Raw genomic sequence first — 22,987 nt, 5'->3', positions numbered from 1 at the left:
GAAACTATGATCTTTCAAACCATTATTCACCAAGCTTCCAAGAAATAAAATAGCAATTAATTTAAAGTTTTGAGTGTGCAGCTGAAGTAATAGCTGGCAGATAAAATAAAATGTATTATTTAATTATAATGAATAATAGTCTAGCTCTTGCAGTCAAGAGACTCTGCTAATAGCAAAGTTCTTAAACTGGCTCACAAGCTATGCACTCTATAGGAATAATTGACCCTGGAGGACAAAATTAAAATTTTTGCTATTTAGAGAATGACCCAAAAACAGGCATGGAGTGTCTGGAACCCCATAAGTCTCTGAAACAAGTTACCATGACATATACCATATGCAGTTACATAGTTACGAACAAGTTGTACATAGTTAACTTGGGTTGATAATTTGGGTTGGTCAAGTTCAACCCATTAAAATGACCCCTAGGTGCATATATGGAACATGGATATATATATATATATATATATATATATATATATATATATATATATATATATATATATCTACACAGGTCTATCAATGCACACACATACACACACACACACACACACAAACAAACACACCTATACACATATATACCTATCTATCCTAAACTAACTATAAATTTTGGATCACAGTAGCCTTGGATCACAGTAGCCTTGCATATTATACTTGTCCAAGAAATCATCGAAGCCCCTCTTAAAGGCATTCACAGAATCAGCCATCACCCAGCCATTGCCTGTCAGGGTATTCCACAACTTTACTGCCCTAACAGTGAAGAATCATTTTCTGTTTCAAGCAAAAGTTCAGTTCTTCAGGTCCTAGGGGTGACATCTGGTTCTGAGAACAGATCCCTCAGTATCTCTCGATATTGTTCTCTAATGGAGTAAGGAGTAATCTTGTGTCGTTTCAAATGCCATCTTTGATAGTTTGTCTAAAATTCAGCACCTTAGTTACTCCATTATAAAATTGCCTCTGCAACATAATCTCAACGTCAGCATTTTTTAGAACTTTTATGACTTTCTGGCAAACAGGATATGATGTCACCGAGATAAGGTTGAGGAGGATGCAACTACATCTGATCAGTTTGCCAGGTCTAAGCTGGTGAAGGAAACGCTGGAAAAAGAGATAATGTTCTGTAAAATTCACACTATAGTGAATTTTGCCTGATCGCAAAATTCTCCTGATAGGGCTCAAAACTACGCTACCAGCAGTCTCTTTCGATTACGCTTGTTAGTAAATTGGCGATGTCCATGCGGATTGGATTTCTGGCGAATAAATAGAAAAATGTTTGCCAAAGTGCAGTAACTCATAGTAACCAATAAGGTGTTTTCGCTTAAGTGACCAGCGAATGCTGTTTGCTCATTTGTTGCAATAGGTTAGATCTGAGCAAACTTTGCATCTTTTTTTACAGACAACTAGGGGCAGATCAAGGGTCGAATTTCGAAGTGGAAAAAACTTTGAAATTCGACCATCAAATTGGATTACTTCGGCTTCAAATGTCGAAGTCGAAGTTTTTTTTATCGAATTAAGCCGTTTTTGGTCAAACGAAAATCATTCGATCATACAATGAAATCCTTAGAATCAAACGATCGATCAAAAGAACGATTTTCCTTCGACTTCCAAAGACTTAGCCAAATGTTGACTATGGGTTCTAGGAGGTTCCTATAGGCTAACATAGCAATTTGGCAGGTTTAAGATAGCAAAGTCGAACTTTTTTAAAGAGACAGTACTTCGATTTTTGAAGTCAAACTTTTTTTAGTCAAAGTCGAATTTAGGCCTATTTGATGGTCAAAGTACCCAAAAAATAGTTCGAAATTCAATTTTTTAACTTTGAAAATTCACTTCGACCCTTAGTAAATCTACCCCTTAGATTTAAACTGACATACAAGTTTGCAAATCATTATTATAACCTTGCAATAACATTGCAGAAAGACGGAGGTCTGATATTTCCCACCAACTTGTACCCCTTCTGCAATGCCACTTGCTTCACTCTGGTCCTAAGTCTGTCTCCTGCCACAAAATAAGCTGCATCATCTCTTTTTTTGCCAATGTCCATATGCTTGTAGAAATAAGATTACGTTTTTAAATCTTCCCAATCCAATCCATACTACATGGATATTGGGCTTGATTAATGGGCCACCACACAAATACAATTAACTTCTCCTTGACTCCTCTCCTCATCCAGTTTCCTATTAAAACGACATCCCTTCACAATTTCAATCTCCCATCCAATCCAGTTTTATTTTAACAGTACATGTATAGCCATTTTAGCTCCTTTCCTTTTCCAGGTTTCCATTAAAACTATATCCTCCCAAATTCAATCTCCCAGGGCAAGGCCAAGGCATATTATGGCTCTGTCAACATTTCCTTCTGTAGGACTCTTTGTTTTCAAGGTTATCACATTGTGTCATAGGTTAAAAAACAACAAAGTTAAATGCCGCTCATCCCTTTTTTTGGGTGCACATGGGTCAGGCTTGATATACATACTACTACAGAAATTAACCCCAGCATTCCAATACAGTATATAGCCCCCTAGAAAAAAACTATTTCACACAACTGAACTGTAACTAGTAAAAAAGACACTTTTAGTTACAAAGTTTGCACAAAGAATGCTTAAGCTGACGTGTCCAAACGTCAGTCCTAACTAAGTGAAAAAAAGAGAAAGTGTTCTTTCCAAAGGGCCTCAATGAGAATTTTAGTTTAACATGTCTAAATGGCATTGCATGGTGTAATATGTTGATTGTGATTCCATTTTCCTTCCCTTTTCTTTCCCTTTTTTCTTTCAGATGAGAAATATCCAGGGGATAACCATAGAGTCTGTTGGTAGTTAAAAAAAATTACCGGTAGTGAGTAATGGTTTCCAATTGTGTATAATTACTGTGTTATGCATTTTTCTACTATTAACCTACAATTTTTCTGATGCTTTTCTACTATTTATTATGAAATGCTGCTAAGAAACCATTGGATTTGCAGACTTTTATTACACATCATGAAAGACTTTTTCAATGTAAATGGACTTGCACTCAAACTGTTGAATTGGTATGTTCAAGGGGTTAAAAAATGTGTTGTGAAGAATGGATTGTGGTAGAAAGGGCAGGGTTTTGCACATATAGATGCTTGTCATACTTGAGATTGTAGCCAGAGAAGAGATGGGCAGCACTCCAGGATAGGATAAAAATGCCTTTATTCACATACAGCAGGGCAGCATAGCAACGTTTCGAGCCTCGCACGGCTCTTTGTCAAGCTTGACAAAGAGCCGTGCGAGGCTCGAAACGTTGCTATGCTGCCCTGCTGTATGTGAATAAAGGCATTTTTATCCTATCCTGGAGTGCTGCCCATCTCTTCTCTGGCTCTAGTAATCTGGTGTGGAAGGACACCACGGGAGGTGCACCCAATCAACCGAAGTAATTAACCAGGTGTGTGCCCCTCAAATCTTTTTCTATACTTGAGATTGTATCCTGATGAAGGGAGGTTAAACCCCCCAAAACGTTGTTCTTGTTGGAAGTATAACAATAAAAAGAGGGGCCACGTCCCCGACTGCAGATAATAGTGTGAGTGCGGATCCGTGAAGTCACTACTGTTGCTGAAGGACCTGGCCGGGTTGACGGAGGACGAGCACCAGCATTGCAGTGCAAGAGGAGTTGTGGGAGAATGGTAGATATTACGAAATTAAGAAATTCATTTTGACATTTTTTTTTAGTCAGTATCACTGTAATCAATGTTAAATTATAGATGTAACACTTTTATGTAGATGTTTAACACGGAAAACTACCTTTGCCCCACTATGTAATTTTTTAAAAACAAATCATAATTACTGCTTTTCCTGTTGTATTGAATACTGAAAACATTTGCTCTATCTGTTCCTGTGTATGATTCCCAAGATGTGTCAAAATGTCATCACGGTCCATTGTGATCATATAACATTAGTATATTTTATTTTCGAAGCTATTCAAGTAAAATAATTCTCTTCAAGAACCAACTGGGCAGCTTTTCCCACTGGAGAGATGTTTGCACTGCATGATAAATCTAATAGTGTGTTTTCTATGAAAAGGAATTAATATATGCCCATTACTCACACCTATAATCATCTATGGAGTTTTAATGAAAGCATATTTGTCTGTGTTTGAATTGGAATACAAACACAGAATGTATTTGTTATTTAATAATAACACAAAGCAGTTATTGTGTTTTTAATATTTCTTGCTCATTTTACTTATTTGAATATAAATCTTTTTAATTTTCTTTCACAATATGAGGAGATGTTTTAGAATGGCGGCAAAGTAACAAAACCTCCTTAACAATCTCCTGAGGATAATTTGTTAGACTCGATTTCTTGTAGGAGGCCTCATTTTCCCAGCATGATGTATACAATCCGTAGGAGCTTTCTATAAGGAATTCACATCATGATTACAGCGACAGTTATTCAAATGAAAAATTTTTTAAGAGGTACTATTGTCTGGCCAGTCAGGACTTCTATGATTGAGTGAAGGATGCTGGCTCTGCTGTAGGCTAATTACATGACTAATGTCTTTACTTTACATAATAATAGATGGTTCCATAGATGAGCAATGACTGTGGATCTATTACTGGCCCAATGCAATGATTTCAATTAGTCAATATTTGCTAACAAACATAAGTAACTCTCTTAAAATTGCCTGCCAGAGAATGTGACAGCTTTTCTACTTTAAAGAAATATGAAGATCATTTTGATATTTGATATTTTGATACATTGATATTTTGTCCAGATATTTTCTACACAATCTAGGGGCATATTTACTCACATTTAGAAGCAAATTGAAAGTTTTTCCTTTTTTTCCCTGGAAAAAAGTTATCTTTTATTGCAATTTAATAATTATTCTTTCCTACAGGAGAGAGATTGAAAATATTTCTATAGCTGAGGAGTATTACAAAAAGATCTCCATGTTGGTTGAATCAGTTAATTTTTTTATCACTCCAGATTATCTCATGTAAAATCCATTGATTTCCATTGGTGCTGTGTGTGTGTGTCTAGGGTTATGGGGCAGTCAGTGTTAGGCCTCTAAGCTATCACTTTAACTGTGGTGTTGGCTGCTGTAGGAGATAGGCAGTGATTTGGGTCACACATGGCTCCCATTAGAAGTGGCAGACTCATTATGATTGACGCAGTCCCCAGTCATCCATGTTACATGTGAATCTGCTAACTATGACTAATAGTGATGGGCGAATTTGCGCCGTTTCGCTTCGCCGAAAAATTCGCGAAACGGCGAAAAATTCTCGAATTTCAGGCGAAATTCGCAAAACAGTGAATAATTCGCAAAACCGTTTTTTTATGCCGGCACCGTTTTTTTCGACGCCGGCGAATTTTTTCCGGGCGAATTTTCACGGGCGTTTCGTGAATTTATTCGCTGTCGGCGAATCGCACAAATTCGCCGCGAATTTGCGCCTGGCGAATAAATTCGCCCATCACTAATGACTAATAAGACAAGGCTGCCAGCAACTCTCTTGTGACTAGCAAATGTTTCTGAAAAATGGTGTGCCTCTGGATTATAGCTCTTGTTTCCATTTTACACTACTTTTCAGCTGTGAGAACACTTCAAGTTTAACCCTTGTGTAAAGGCATCAGGTTTGTCCTTTAAAGCTCTAGAGCACACTTGCAGTGATGCAATTAACTATGTGATGTGCCATTGAAGACCGCATTCCTGCTGTCATATAATAATTCATCTTGGTTATTGGAAAAAGATAGTAATAGTCAGTAAACTGTAAATATTTTTATGACAAAGATTATAAAATGTCATAAAGTGTACACACCCAGGTTTCTGTATGAGTAGTTTTGTAGTTTAGGGTTCCTGTCCTTTTTGCTACAGTATACTTGAATCATAACTCTATTGGAAGATCTATTGGAAGCTATCACAAATATTTACCCAATGCAGCTCTGGTTGGACAAGGACTCTATATTCAAATCAGGTGTAGCCTTGTTAATTATTATTTATTTTGTTGGCCTACTCTGATTTCAGCTTTATTTTAATAAATTAAATTGACAAATAAGACCTTCCGATACAATATTATACAGTCATAGCACCACTGCAGTCCCACTAGGTTATCTCCCTTTATGGGTCTCCTAAAAACGATCGTCAAGCTGATGGTGACCTGCTGAAGGTGCTAACGTTAATTATTGCGCATGCCATGAGAAATGAAGCATTTAAAATGTGCTTTTTTCTTTACATAGCAGCTACTAAATTAGTTGGAAAGAAAACAATTCACAGTGTGAGCAGGGTGCAATCATTTTGGTTGTATCAATCTCCCCAGTCTGGATTGATGGGCTTCTGTCCATACTTCTTACAATGCTACAGATGGATTCATAAAAGAAATGTTGAGCCTTCTTGCCAACTGTCTTCCACGGGAGTCTGAGAGGGAGACAGATGATTATTTAGCTATTTTTTTCAAGCAGTCTGATCTTTGAATCAAAGTTAAGTCAAGCCAAATGAATTCAATCATGTATTTTAAATAATTCTATCCCCCTTCTAATTCTGTATATGCTTTTCCAGTTCTGCATATACTATTTACAAAAGTTATATTTATGAATTTGCACAAATGTACACCTACTATGATACTTTAAATGAATTGTAAAGCTCAATATTAAACATGCCCAATGCAAAAGCTTATCGTTTCTAAGCAATGCTCCTTTTTACATAAACCTATGCTGTTTAGTTGTTTGTTACAACCAACCCGACCCGTGAGATTAACAGATTCATTGTTATTAATATTATCTATTTTTATCTCATACATGATAACTTACCATAATTATACTACTATAATTGTGAGCTTGAATTTGTCTGTTTATTGTTTCAGTCATTTTGTTATTTTTGCTCAACCTGTGTGGAGAAGTCAGTTATGCTTGGCAAATGTAAGCTCAGTGCTAGTGATGGGCGAATTTGCAGCGTTTCGCTTCGCCGAAAAATTCGCGAAAAATTCGCCTGTTTTTGACGTCGGCGCCCGTTTTTCCGACGCCGGCGCCCGTTTTTGACGGCGAATTTTCGCGGGCGTTTCGCGAATTTATTCGCCTGCCGCGAATTCGCGCCTGGCGAATAAATTCGCCCATCACTACTCAGTGCCTTAAAAAACAAGAATGGATGAAACAGTTATGGACATAGGAGACAACTCTACATTGACAGACAGAAAGGAAACTGTATCAGAGTCTGTTTTTTTGTTGCTTTTATTTCCAAATCGAGTGAGGAAAACTGCATTTTGCACTGGGGTTTCAACATTGAAGGTCAGTCCTTGTCCCATATTGTGAGCTGGGAATTCAACTTTATTACACATAGCCTACTGGCCAGGTAGACGGGATTCAGGAGACATAACCTGTGCAGCAGCTCCAATACTTTTGTTTTAGTGTCTCTTTTTATGGTCACAATGTGCTTTCCCAGAGCTCAGCTGCTCATTATATAGCTTCATAAAAATTTCAAAGTAGAACGAGCATGCTTTCTGCCACAGATGGTAAAAGAAGGATAATCATGTCGTTTCAGTATTGATTTCTTATTGAATTACCTCTCTGCAGCACTTAGTACTACTATCTAATCTACTCAAACTGCTTTTACAATATAAAATTTCCATTTTCTAAGGTCAACATAATGCAATCAAAAGCATTGCTTTGAGGAAATCATATCCTATTGCTAGCTATCTTGCACTCTCAGCATCGAGGGAGTTAAGCGTCATATTGATAAAGAATACAATAGCCTGCTGTCCAGGGATATTTGTAAACTATGGTTTATACTTAGCAGCCTAATAGAATCACATGTATCAGTTTCTTTGTGTTCTGCCATCATTTCCTTCCAGATATATAAAGTAAGTAGAATGAAATTGCTTAGATAGTGTTACCGTCAACCTATTTTTCTAAAGAAACCTATTGGGTTCAGTGAAAACTTTCTTCAAGGGCATTTTAAAGTAAGGAAAGAGAATGAAAAACACTACACTTGAAAGAATCTGAAATTATTTTTGTTTCTAGGTATTTTGTATACAAGTAAGAGTTTTTAAAAATGTTGGCATGTCCATTCAAGAATAATTGAAATGGGCATGTTGTGTTAAAATTATCGCATACAATCGTTTACAGTATTTTTCAAGTCATATTGACTACACAATACATTTCTAGGAAACATAAACCAGAATTCTACACACAAAATTAGAGTAGGTTAACTAAGTGCACATTTCAATTTTATTTCTTAGCTGTTGATAAAGGGAGATGAAAATGTTGATGCACTTAAGTCATTTAATCATCCATATAGTAGATAAGGATTTTTGGAGCAAATCTGATGGTACTATCAATACAATCATCCAATATGCAAATACAGTATGTAGTTCTTTAAACAAAAAGTGATAGAAAGCTAGTAAACTAAAAGTAAGCTTCTCTAAATGGAGTATTCAGTGCAGTTTTGGGCTCCAGTCCTTAAGAAGTATATAAATGAGCTGGGAAGAGTGCAGAGATGTGCAACTAAACTGGTTAAAGGGATGGAAGATATCTTTTATAAGGGTAGACTGTCACGGGTTTTCTCTGGAAAAAAGATCCTTGAAAGGGGACATAATTACTCTTTGTAAATACATTAGATGGAATTATAGAAAGATCGCAGGGGACCTTTTTTTCCCCATAAAAATGATCACCACACCACTGTTTAGGAAAAAAAATTCATTTGAAGCAATGTAGGTGGTTCTTCACGATGGGGGCAGTGAGGTTGTGGAATGCACACTGCCGGATGTTTTTGTGATGGCTTATTCGATGAATGCCTTAAAGAGTGGTTTGGATGATTTATTGGACAAGCATCGGCCAGTGCTGCCCAAATTCTATGGTACTGAGGGCCAGACTTTTTCTGGCCTACATGGTGGAGGACCGATAATGGAAGCCATGTTGACCACTCCCTGTTTTTAAACCACACGCTGTTTTTAAACCACATCCACTTTAAACCACACCAATGTTACTACAATGACTATTAAGACCATATCCAAATTTATGTTGGTAGCACACCAAAAAACACATAGTTGGTGCTCACTTCAGGGATATCACTCATCACTCATATGTGAAAAATGTAAGTCATACCCTTAAATTTACCATAAACATACCATTAAATCCATATGCCTCCTTTTCCCCTGTGGATAACACAATACCCCCAGCACATGATTAAACACCTTAGGGGCTGATAACAACAATTTCCAAATGCTAACAAACCCCCATAACAAATCCTACCAGGCTCAGGTCCCACAGGCAGAGTAGAGCACACACAGGGAGCATAAGGCAGGCAGAATATGGCACACACAGCAAGCATAGAGAAGGTAGGAGACAGGGAAACCTATCAGGACTCAGATGGACAGTTCATACTGTGCTACATACAGTGACAAAATGCTGGTGGGGCCTCCAGTTTGTATGAGGTGTGAACAGGTGAACAATGTAGGCAATTACTGTCTGGGTCTGAGGTGTAAACAGTACAGGGATTTAGGGGTGTGAACAACAGAGGTGCTACAGGTGTGAACAATGCAGGGGGATTACAGGTGTGAAAAAGGGCAGATTTACACAATACAGAGAAAGTTAATTTCAGTACTGATAATTTTTAAATTTTACACAAGGGAATTAGTCATAGCAGGCAGACTTTCATATGGGGGCCACACAAGGGGAGTTTGCCAGTTGGACTGCACTGTCATAGGCTATTGTGATACTAAAATCTACAATTAGTATAGATATTGGTATATATAGTTTATGTGAGTGTATGGAGGGTTGGTGTTAGTGTGTGTGTAGGTACAGTATATGCGCTGGGTCTCAATTGGAGGAGTTGAACTTGATGGACTTTTGGTTTTTTTTCAAACCAACTTTAATATGTAATTATGTACTATGTAACAATGTGTGTTTTAAGAGCTCTGGATGGACTATTGAAAGGAATCCCAAATAAGCTGTTTAGATCAAGATTAACTTTGAGTTGGCATGTATGAAGAAGCAAAATCTGAGATTCCCAACATATAGACTGAGGCGCAGTGGCGGAACTACCGGGGGAGCAGGGGGTGCGAGTGGGCCATGGCCCGCACTCCCTCAGGGCACCCCGGCAGCTCGCGTGCCACTGGAATCCTGGTGGAAAATTGCGTACGGAGGGGGGCCCGGCTGCGCATCACGCACCAGGGCCCGCCCCTCTAATTACGTTACTGCTGAGGCGCTTGTGTACACTTGTGAATTCTGGGTATCCAGGTGCTCATTATCATTCTTCCATCACTCTTGACAGGAACTGAACTGCTTCAGATATTAATTGCCTGCTTTGTGAAGCTTTGTAACCCATGATTTAAAATGCTACTCACTGATGTAAAGTGTATACAGTAAAGGTATTTCAGCAAGTATGAAATTGAAAACCGACACATTACACAGGGCCTCAAGGGTAATTTAAAACACTTTGCAATGAAATGTTCTTCTAATATTCTTAAAAATGGGTTCGTTGTCATGCAAATGCACCACCAAAATAAATCGGGTTGTTTTTTTCCCATTGATTCATTTTATTTAATTTAATTACCCAGAAGAGACATGTCAGAATAATAATTAGGGGGTTATAGTTATGAATTTATCTCATATTTTATAAAGAAAAACCACAACCAAACTCCCATGCCTGATTAGCCCTTATTATAAAAATATATTACTAAACTAGAAAGAAAAAGACTAAAATTTGGACCTATGCATAATCTCTGTTAAACTCATGTTTGTGCTTGCTGTTTTTGTAACATTCAATGTCAGTGTGCTTATCTCAAGCAATTTCAAATTGTCCCTCACTATTAGCGTTTACTTTTTCTAAGGACATTCTTTTAAGACCATCATTACCTCTGCAAGTCCCTCTGGGAACCCCAAGGCATTGTCTCGTGCTCTCTCTGTATAACCCCAAGGCATTGTCTCTTGCTCTATTATTATGCAGTCTCCGAAATATATTCCCTCGCCTGAGCTATGGTAAGGCCTCTGTATACTAATATGTTTAAATATCATGTCCCCCTCTATCTTCCTTTCATAAAGCTGTATACAGGATCCTTAAAGAAGGAGATTCAGTAAATGATTTAATAGAACATTGGTTTAACAGAAACAAAAATTCATTAAAAAACACAATAACATTTTATTTACATGATTTACCCAATAATCCCCTTGAAGACTAATAGCAATCAGCAATCTTTTGAATCTGCCTTGAAACATTTTATTCTTAATTACTACACTCTTGTAGAAGCCCTTCTTAGAATATCTCTAATTTGTTGGCAAGCTTCTGGAAATATAATGTTAATAAGATAAAACAATACACTAGGGGGGTGACTTATCAAGGTTTGAATTTGAAACAAAAACGCGAATTCAAACTATATTTTCAAAAACTTTAATGTCTGGTATTTATTAAGCAAAAAGAAAACTTGAATGTAAAAAAACTCGCATCTAAACGCTTTCATGTAGAAGGCATCAGAAGTTGTCCTAGCCGAAATTCAAGCCATTTTTAAAATTCAAGTTTGTAAACTAACAAATTTGAGTTTTTGAAGCCTATAAGCTCAAAAAAAAGTATTCGAGTTTTTTTCATGATTGTATTCAATCGAGTTTTTCACATTTGTTTTTTCATAAATCAGCAAACATTTAAGTTTTTTTAATTTGTTAGTTTATTCGAAGTAGAAAAAACTCACAAATTGGATTGGACTTTGGATAAATAAGCCCATTGGTGTGCTCTAACATGAGATTTGTAAAGATTAAGTGCTGCCTTCTTAAAAGTACTTTAGGCTATCTAGGAGTAAATTGAGAGTAAATTGTTGTGCTATATTGCATACACAGTATTGGGTAGCACATAACATTACATCAAATAGTTAAATCTCATAAACACAAATACACAAAATGTTATGAAACAGTCAGTGATTCTTCAAATGTCAGTGACTACATAATATCATTAAGTGTTTCTTTTTGAGCAAGTCCATGTTTTTTACAGAAACATTTTTATCCCCCAAAGAACCTGGCATTCTTTTTCATAACCCCAGGCTGAATTTTGTGCAGTGATTTTATTTGATTTGGTAGTGTTTTAATTCCAGACACAATCTCCTTTGGAAAATTGTTTGTGGATCCCCATCACCTGAAGGATATAATAAACTAAGTTGCACAACAGTGGTCTTAAGACCAACCTCACTTCATTCAACAAATTTGAGATTTAAATTATTGCCCCTGCTGGCAAATTGATTAAGATTCCTATCTTTATGTAGACAAGCTTTTTGACACATTGACAACATGGCAAAGACTTAGGGGGATATTTACTAAAGGGCGAAGTGGCTAACGCTGGCAAAAAATCAACAGTGTGACGTCATTTCGGCACTTCGCCGATTTACTAATGGTCGCTGGCCAAGGAGATAGATTCTGGCGCAACTTCGCACTCTAATGCCAGGCGAATTTTTGCTCTGGCGAAAGAGCGTTACTACGAAAATTCACTAAGTTTTTGATTTTACTGACCGTTACCTCTATCGTAGACTTTCCTTCACCACCTCAGACCAGGCGAAGTGCAATAGAGTAGATGGGAGTTCCTCAAAAAAAGTCCCAAAAAACGCTGGCGTTTTTCCTATTTAAAGGATGATAGACTGCAAAAGATCGTAAATTTCTTTTTGGGGTACCCTCCTTCCCCCCCCTACATTTGATAACATATGGCACCTAAACTAAACTGTGGACACATGTGTAGGGCATTATAACAACTTTATATAATTTTATTAAGGTTCCCTGGCCTTGTGTAGTGTAATGTATTTGCTACAGCATATACGGCCATTGTACTTTAACTGCACGCCATATGCAAATTAGCCAACGCTAGCGTAACTTCGAACTGCTGAGCGTATTTTCACTAGCACAACTTCGCCAGCATTCGGTACCCTGTGCGCAACTTTGGATCTTCGTGAATTAGCGTTGACCAGGCGAATTTACTCCTTGCGAAGTGTTGCGATGTGCGCAAAGCCAGCGCATGCGAATTTTTGCCGGTTAGTGAATTTGCCTCTTAGATAGGTGCTGTTCTGTTGGGTTGCTATTTATTTGTGGGGTTTGTTATTATGACCACTGGGAAAATGTTAGTGAGGAAAGCACACTTGTGAAAATTCTGTGCATATTGTATGTGAGGCATCCAACATAGTCAGAGGCCTACTTCAAAAATCACAGTGCTTCTGTAAAGCCTGTAAAGCTATGAAAATGTCTGGGTAATTTATGGCTCTTGGGGGGAAGTGACTGGATATTACTATGAACTGCATATAGACTTGTTGAGAGTTAAACGAGTGTAAAATTTATTTAGGGGTTATGTCAGTTATTATTTGGCAATTTTAATTTTAGAATCTCATCTATGGGCTATATGCAATGCATTTATTCAATATGAACTCAATGGATCCTATCTTGTCCATGCTTTAATAGTGTGCAATCTCCTGTTAGGATTTAGTGGTCACTATTGTTGTTTGTGTCACTTGTGATCAACATACAAGTCAGCCAAACAGAAAAGACTTTTCCTAGGTGAATGAGAGTTGCTCATATATTTGTTCATCTTTATTTTCTACCTACTTTATCTGCTATTTGAATTTGTCCTTGGTTTTGGAAGCTGAGGGCCACTGGTACACATTACATTTATTTGCAGGCCCAAAGGTTTGTGTTGTGTGCTTTTACATGAATGATTGGTCATTTTCAGTCTAAATCTTCCATTGTCACTTGAAGGAAAAAAATGTTGGAGGACACAGAATTAGCCTTCAGGGCATCAAAGACTGTTGTATTTGTTGGGTGAAGCTGATCTTATTTTTAGCAGCCACATTTATCCTAGTCCTAAAACATTTGGAGAATGTAAAGCTTTTAAGGGGTTGACATTAACATTTTTCTTACTCAAAGCACCAGAGTGCAAAATAACGTAATGCTTACATTTAGAATGTGACGGGAATTATATCAAATCATATTAAACCTCTCCTAAAATAAAACAACTTCACAGAACCTGCTCTTTTCAATTATTCAGTTTACAATTATAAAAGTGTGATATTTCGAATAAACCAAAAGGTATCTGCATTGATTACTATATATATATATATATATATATATATATATATATATATATATATATATATATATATATATATATATATATATATATATATATATACATATATATATGCCCCAATGTGGGCCGAAACGTTGGATACACAAGTGATATGAAAAATAAAACGAATTTGAACACCTGAAAACCTGGTGTGCTGGATCATTTTGAAGGCTACATATTTCTTTACACCATAGCACCCACAAATGTAACAGCAGAAAGAGTGCAGGTACTATCTGGACATGCTCTGTAAGGCTACAAATGTATATTATTCCTCTCTCTATTCAGACCCTCTCCCATTCATATTCCAGTCTCTTATTCATATCAATGCATGATTTCTAGTATAATTTGGACCCTAACAACTAGATTGCAGAAACTGCAAACTGTAGAGCTGCTGAATAAAAAGCTAAATAACTCAAAACCCACAAATATCGAAATTGAAATGAATTGCAAATTGTCTCAGAATGTCCCTCTGTACGTCATACTAAAAGTTAATTAAAAGGTGAATAACCCCTTTAATGAAACAAGCTAATAGTGCACCAATATCCATGTGCACACAAACAGATTTGTTTTTATACGCAAGAGGAGGCTTGACCATGTTAGTGCAGTATGTTTTAACTTGAGTTTCAAGAAGTGTAAGGAAATTCCTTTCTCTGTACGTAGAGGCAGCCTAATACTCAGTGGTGGAAATAAAGACATAGTGCTGATGTCAAGTGAGGAGAGGCAGAGCATAGTAGCAATCTCTTATGGAATTTAGGCTATGAATATTACCTTGGGGTGAGGCCAGCAATGTCCTATTTATTTGATAAAATGTGAATAAATGCTGTGGCAATTTTCACCATTTCTGGCTCCTGGTGTCTCATTACGTATGTAACAATCAGGTTCTATGGAATAGCTGAAGGTGAAGGGTCAATTGAGCTGTCCCCTTGTCACGATGGTATTGCCCAGAGTATAAATTGTTAAGTCCTTTACTGCACTCCTTGAGGTTAGATTAGTAAAACAGTAGCAACATAACATGCTGAAAACTAAGGCTGAGATGAATCTAATGAAAGTATAAATACTGTCTGGTAGATAATGCTATGGGTGTGACACAGGCCACTGGAATCCTGAAAAACATTATTTAATGTATATTTGTGCTGTACTGGCTACTGTTCTGTCACCTAGACAAATGCATTTCATTTGTCACAGTAAAATTCACAAAAATGCTCTGATGATTTTAATTTATATCATAATCCAACCCTTTACAATTGACATCTTCAAGGGCTCTTGGGTCTCTCTCCTGTGTCATTAGACTATGACAAAAACAGTCTATTTATAAATCTTTTATCTTGTTACCTTACTCGCTTGACACACCTTCAGGTGTAATGTTGTAGCAATGAGGTAAAACACAAAGCCAAGGGGGCTCATTATTGGTAAAGAAAAGAAAAACAACAAAAACATTAGCAAACGGTTGCTTGTCTGTTATGTCAGACCATTATAAATAATCTAATGAACCAGTTCAGAAATAAATGTGTTGCTAAAGTTGGATGCAACATCTCACTGTAAAATCTGTTTATATAAATCTCCCATAGTAGCAACATCCGAGTATATCCTTCTCCCAGCAGCAATAACAGAAGAAATGACAAAATAAACTGCCCACTATAAAACCTCTTCGACCTTCTGGTCTGTGGCTTAGTATCAATTTCTGTAATACAAAAAACAGTTTTCATTTAGGGATGGAATGTTACTACAGGAGATAGTTAGGAAAACAAAATGGCTGTACCCTCAAAGCATCCTAAACATCTGTGTTAGTAGCAAACACAGATTATGTTGAACATACAATACATTTACCGTATATACTCGAGTATAAGCCGACCCGAGTATAAGCCGAGGTACCTAATTTTACCTACAAAAACTGGGAAAACTTATTGACTCTAGTATAAGCCTAGACACAACTACAGCCCTGTCTCCCAGCAGCGCACATTCTGCCAAAGCGACACCCCCAGCGATCAGCCTGACTTCTTTGCAAAGTTGATGGTGACAAAGAATTGCCAAACGGATTACTGTGTGCATTGTCCCACTGTCCAAATACCATGTGCATAGGGTGCTGTTTGATATTGCCATCACTGTTAATCTTTCGTATAACCAACAGAGGGCACTGTGTGATATTGCAGTCACTGTTATTCTTCCATATAACCAACAGATGGCGCTGTGTGATATTGCAGTCACTGTTATTCTTTCATATAACCAACAGAGGGTGCTGTGTGATATTGCAGTCACTGTTATTCTTTCATATAACCAACAGAGGGCGCACTGTTATTCTTTCATATAACCAACAGAGGGTGCTGTGTGATATTGCAGTCACTGTTATTCTTTAATATAACCAACAGAGGGCGCACTGTTATTCTTTCATACAACCAACAGATGGCGCTGTGTGATATTGCAGTCACTGTTAATCTTTCATATAACCAACAGAGGGCGCACTGTTATTCTTTCATACAACCAACAGATGGCGCTGTGTGATATTGCAGTCACTGTTATTCTTTCATATAACCAACAGAAGGCGCACTGTTATTCTTTCATACAACCAACAGATGGCGCTGTGTGATATTGCAGTCACTGTTATTCTTTCATATAACCAACATATGGCGCTGTGTGATATTGCAGTCACTGTTATTCTTTCATATAACCAACAGATGGCGCTGTGTGATATTGCAGTCACTGTTATTCTTTCATATAACCAACAGAGGGCGCACTGTTATTCTTTCATACAACCAACAGATGGCGCTGTGTGATATTGCAGTCACTGTTAATCTTTCATATAACCAACAGAGGGTGCACTGTTATTCTTTCATACAACCAACAGATGGCGCTGTGTGATATTGCAGTCACTGTTAATCTTTCATATAACCAACAGAGGGCGCACTGTTATTCTTTCATACAACCAACAGATGGCGCTGTGTGATATTGCAGTCACTGTTATTCTTTCATATAACCAACAGATGGTGCTGTGTGATATTGCAGTCACTGTTATTCTTTCATATAACCAACAGATGGCGCTGTGTGATATTGCAGTCACTGTTATTCTTTCATATAACCAACAGAGGGTGCACTGTTATTCTTTCATACAACCAACAGATGGCGCTATGTGATATTGCAGTCACTGTTAATCTTTCATATAACCAACAGAGGGCGCACTGTTATTCTTTCATACAACCAACAGATGGCGCTGTGTGATATTGCAGTCACTGTTATTCTTTCATATAACCAACAGAGGGCGCACTGTTATTCTTTCATATAACCAACAGAGGGCATTGTGGGATATTGCAGTCTCTCCCCAAGTGTACTGTTGGTATAGGAATGATTAAAAGTGACTGCAATCTCAGCTACTTGGGTCGGGTACCGCTGACCCGAGAATAAGCCGAGGTAGACTTTTTCAGCATATTTTGGATGCTGAAAAACTCGGCTTATACTCGGGTCGGTAACTAAAAAGAAACAGCTTCTAAGACAGCTTGGACAAACATAGAATCATTGTGGGACAGAATATCCATTCTATAGTGCTTTACAAAGGTATATGAACTCCAGGTTGGCATTTTGCAGGTAGGTTTTGAAGCTGCATGAGCCTCTGCTGCACAGAAAGTCACTGTATGCCTAGTGCACCTTAACACCATTTGACACCTGATTACTTTTTGTAAGATATGGTTATGGCTGTGACAATCTAGTGTCCATTGGTCTTATTAGTAGCTGTATGACCTTTGTTTGTAAAGGTCATATCGAAATGATAGAAGGATTCTACAATATAGTTTGTTCAACCGTAGAAGAATCTGGAAGAAATAATCTATAATGATTGGTTCGTTAGGATGAAAGAAACTTTGAGTAACAATTTTTGCATTGTTCTCTGGATACAGTAGATGGATGTTAAACAAGGATCATATGACAGGGCTCACAACCCACATATTCTCCTTACTGAAGTCAAGGCTAGTTTTCAAGATACCATAAAGAGACATCCACCATTGGTTACATTTTTTTAATACCAAAGCTTTTAGTACAATAAAAAGGCCCCAAGGTGGAGAACAAGTTTTAATAGGGTGTTGAATTCTTATAACTAATGAAAAGTTTTAAATTACTCCATTCTACTGATGAGACAAAGATGCTCCAGTATTACAAGTCTCTAGAGGAGATGGAGGTACCAGGCAAATGTGGGCAGTCTGGTATTGCTATAATGTTTGCCTGGAACTTCTTTGTTTTGCAGCGGCTAGAAAAATCTGTGAAAGAGGTGCAACTGGGGACAGATCTCACATTCTTCGCATAAGGCATTCACCACCTCTATTTGAGAACAGGGGTTTCTTAATTAACATTGTGTTTGCAATCTGGTTCAATGTTGATACATGCAAGGTTATGCACTTTGGCAAAAATAATATAAATGCAAGTTATACTCTAAACGGCAGTGTGTTGGGAGTTTACTTAACTGAGAAGGATCTAGGGTTTTTTGTAGATAAGTTGTCTAATTCAATGTAGTGTCATTCTGTGGCCACTAAAACAAATAAAGTATTGTCTTGCATAAAAAAGGTCATAAATTCAAGGGATGAAAACCTTATTATGCCTCTTTATAGGTCCCTGGTAAGGCCTTACCTGGAGTATGCAGTGCAGTTTTGGGCTCCAGTCCTTAAAAGGGATATAAATGAGCTGGAGAGAGTGCAGAGACGTGCATCCAAACTAGTTAGAGGGATGGACAATTTTAATTATGATGGTAGACTGTCAAGGAGCTTGCAAGGGGGGTAGCAGGGGACCTTTTTACCCATAAAGTGGATCACCGTGCCAGAGGTCACCCCTTCAGACTAGAGGAAAAGAGCTTTCATTTGAAGCAACATATGTGGTTCTTCAGTGAGGACAGTGAGGTTGTGGAATGCCCTGCAGGGTGATGTTGTGATGGCTGATTCTGTTCTGCTTTTAAGAGTAGCTTGGATGATTTATTGGACAGACATAACATTAAAGGCTAAAGGATACTAAATTCTATAGTTAGTATAGATATGGGCATAAATAATTTATGTGAGGGTATGGAGGGGTGTATGTATCGATGCTGGATTTCATTTGGAGGGGTTGAACTTGATGGACTTTGTCTTTTTCCAACCGATTTAACTTAGTAACCATGTAACTATGTATAGAATTTTTTTTGCGGTGAAATTATTATTTCAAAATTATATATTGTGATTTTTCATTTTATTTGCAAAATGTCTTTTTCTAAAACCTATGTGAAGGTATTTTTTTTTTTTTAATAATTACCTTTCCAGTAACAAGTATTCTTAAATATACTGCTCATTGGTTCAAACTAAAGAAAGATAACAATAGGGGTAATTTATATCCATGAGCGCAGTTGTGCTAGTGTTAAGATGGCCACAGTCATTGTGCAAACAAAATACCATTTGTTAAAGGCACAGAAAGGTGCAGAAAAATAGTTGTGCTTGGTGCTACTTATCGCCAGTGCCATTTTGAATGCAGTGTGCATACCAACCAAGTTAAACCTCAAAGGTGGCAGTAGCTCCAGCTACTGGAGATATGTTTACTAGAAACCCATTCTCCAGAAAGCTTTGCATTACGGGAAGGCCATCTCTCATTTTAATCAAATAATTCAACATTTTAAAACCTTTTTTTTTCTTTGTAATAATAAAATACTACCTTGCACTTGATCCCAACTAAGATAAAATGGATCCATATTGGAGGAAAAACAATCCTTTTGACTTTATTTAATGTTTAAATATTTTTTTTTAGTAGACAGTAGTATGATGATCCAAACTATGGAAAATTTCCTTATCTGGTCCTATATTTGTACTGCATAAAAACATCAAGGGGTCCATTTACTTAGCTCAAGTGAAGGAATAGAGGAAAAAAACGTAGAATTTCTAATGTTGTTTTTGGCTACTTCGACCATCGAATGGCTACTTCGACCTTCGACTTCGATTTGAACGATTCGAACTAAAAATCGTTTGACTATTCGACCATTCGATAGTCAAAGTACTGTCTCTTTAAGAAAAACTTCGATCCCCTAATTTGCCACCTAAAAGCTACCGAAGTCAATGTTAGCCTATGGGGAAGGTCCCCCACAATTTTTCGTTCGATCGAATGATTTTTTCGATCTAACTATTTGCGCTAAATCCTTCGACTTCGATATTAGAAGTCGAAGGATTTAACTTTGATGGTCGAATATCGTGGGTTAATTAAGTCTCGATATTCAACCCTATGTAAATCTGCCCCCAAGTGTAATAACTCTAGCAAAAGAAGAATAGTACAATTCTACAACTGTTTCAAATATTATTGAACTATTTTTTTTATCTTAAAGTATAGTATCATAATTATAGTCATACTCTATCACATGGCATATCTTACCTGCTGTCTGTTTCCAAGTCAAAACATCCTTTTACCAAACCAAAGCTACTCCAAGTATGCTCGCTCAATGAATCACAGTCTTTCCAAAATAAATCATTTTGAGTTTCCACAGTCCATCAAAAGTGAGAATAAATAAAGAATTAGCAACATTAGACACCCTCTTTTAAAATAATATTTTAATTAGTTTTACAAATAAGCAATGCATTTACTGTGTGGTAGTATTAATTACTTAACAGAGGCCTTGAACAAGCATGTAATCCTAAATATGCAATTTATATAACTTTTGCCTACAGTATAATTAAATCCTAATGGAACAGAGGTGCAATTACCTATAAATACTATGCTAATGTGCTTGAAAATTGTGTATCTACTGTATTTTATTCAGCGTTTACAAACTCTAGCTCTCTGTGCTATGTTTGTAATTTGCTAGAATAGGTCAATGGATTGAACTGCTGCTTTTTTCTGTAATAAGCAAACAGATTCTAGACCATAAAAAAACAGACATTGTTTAGATACGTCATTATGGGGAAAGAAAAAGGCATCTGTTCCGTGCTAAGACTGAAACATGTTTCCGATTTAAGGACCTAAAGCAAAATACATTTTCCATGAGCAGGCTGCATTAATATAAGCTTTGATATATACAGTACATTGGTTCCTTTGTATTTACCATGACTATCTCAATAGAAATAGAATGCCTCACTCTGCATATTTTTAACATAACATTTTACATCTACTCCTTTAATAGGATTATTATTTTATAGAAGATCATGGGCACAATTTCTTCTTCGTAAGGTTTTTGTCAGAGAAGCCCACATCCCCAGATAATTTGTCAGACTGCATCTACCATCCCCTCAATAACCTTGCTGAAATTTGTAGTTCATCAATACCTTGCAGGCTTATGGTGAATTCCTCTGGTGTATTTACTGATTTTTGTAATTGGTTATCAGCAGAAACAATCTCTTGCTTTAGGGAACAGCAAGTTTTCTCTTGCCAAAGTGATTGCTTGATGAAAAAAAATATATAATAAACCCTACCACATATGTGGTACCATGCTATATTCCTTCTTCTTGATCAAAGGTACACATGCTATGTTAAAGGACATCAATTTTCGTGTTTTAAAATTCATACATTCAAATTTTAATCCCCCTATTTGATGTAAATTACAATGTGAGATTTATCATACCTCGACCATGGAAGCAGTCCTAGTTTGAATATTCGACACCTAAAACCTGGCGAGTTAATGTGCAAGTCAATGGCAGAAGTCCATTGAGCCATTTGGAGATGTTAATCACCTTCCTGACACTCAAGTTTTTTTTCAAGAGAAAAAATCGATTTGTACAAATCTAATATGAATGGAATACAAATCAAAATTTTGGGTTGGGACCATTCGATCAAATATTAGATATTAACAATTTTTCTTAAATTACCTCCCAGTCGAATTGTGAATATATTTGAATTAAAAAAATTCACATGAATTTGAAATAAATTGGCTTCTCAGACTTAAAGCCTGGTGACTTAAGAAGCTTTGTCGAAGGTTAAAAAAATCTGCTAATTTTTCAATACTATGAATATTTGTATTCGAGGTTTTTTTTGGGGATTTGTACGAATCGAATACAAATCAAATACAAATCAAAATTTCGGGTTTGAAACCATTTTATCAAATATTAGATATTAAAAAATGTTCTTGAATAACCTCCCAGTCGAATTGTGAGTTTATTTGAATTACAAAAAATTCACATGAATTCTAAATAAATGGGCCTCTCAGACTTTAAGCCTGGTGACTTAAGAAGCTTTGTTGAAGGTTAAAAAATGTCTGCTAATTTTTCAATATTATGGATATCTGTATACCAGGGATTAGATAGGATACTTAACATATTTCTGAAGCATTTCTGAAGACCTGCCTGGTTTAGAACTGGGGATATCATGTTTGCAGATTGAGCCACTGGAAGTTGGTCTTTGGCCTCCTGTTAAATGGAAATACTTCTTTCCTTTCACTTCTGCCATTGTGGAAGAGGAGAGGCTTTGGGGGTTTCTTGCCTTGGGTTTTTCTTGTCTTTCTCTGGTAATAGTTAGACAGGTGTTGTATAGACATAGAAGGTTGAATTTGATGGAAGTGAGTCTTTTTTAATCTAATTTACTATATTACTCTGAGCAGGCTGCCTTGCTGTATAATAGCACTTAGCAAGATGGGGTTCCTTTATCAAACTCCCTTAACTTGTTCACTCACTGCATTCACTGCAAATTTCCCCTAATGCCAGGCCTGTTCCCTGTATAACACATGCCCCTTCTGAAACTATATATATACATATATATATATATATCTTTATCCCTATAGAGTTCTTCTGTTTATGTATTCAAAACATCTGAGAAGTAATAGTTGTCTCTTTATTTAGGAATGCATTCAGTTAATCAATTGTATAATAATTTCAATTGGCTATATATGTAAGGCCAAAGGCCTCAGGAGTAGTGAGGACCAAGGGAGGAAAATAACAATGTCCAAGTTCGCAGTACAGTTGAGGATGAGACAGAAGAATGGTCGGAAACAGGCAACAAGATCAGTCCAGGCAGAAGAGGTTCAAAGGTCGAGAATTCCAGGC

Source organism: Xenopus laevis, chromosome 4S (genome assembly GCF_017654675.1).
Source record: "Xenopus laevis strain J_2021 chromosome 4S, Xenopus_laevis_v10.1, whole genome shotgun sequence".
Taxonomy (NCBI): domain Eukaryota; kingdom Metazoa; phylum Chordata; class Amphibia; order Anura; family Pipidae; genus Xenopus; species Xenopus laevis.
This window is presented reverse-complemented; position numbering follows the sequence as displayed.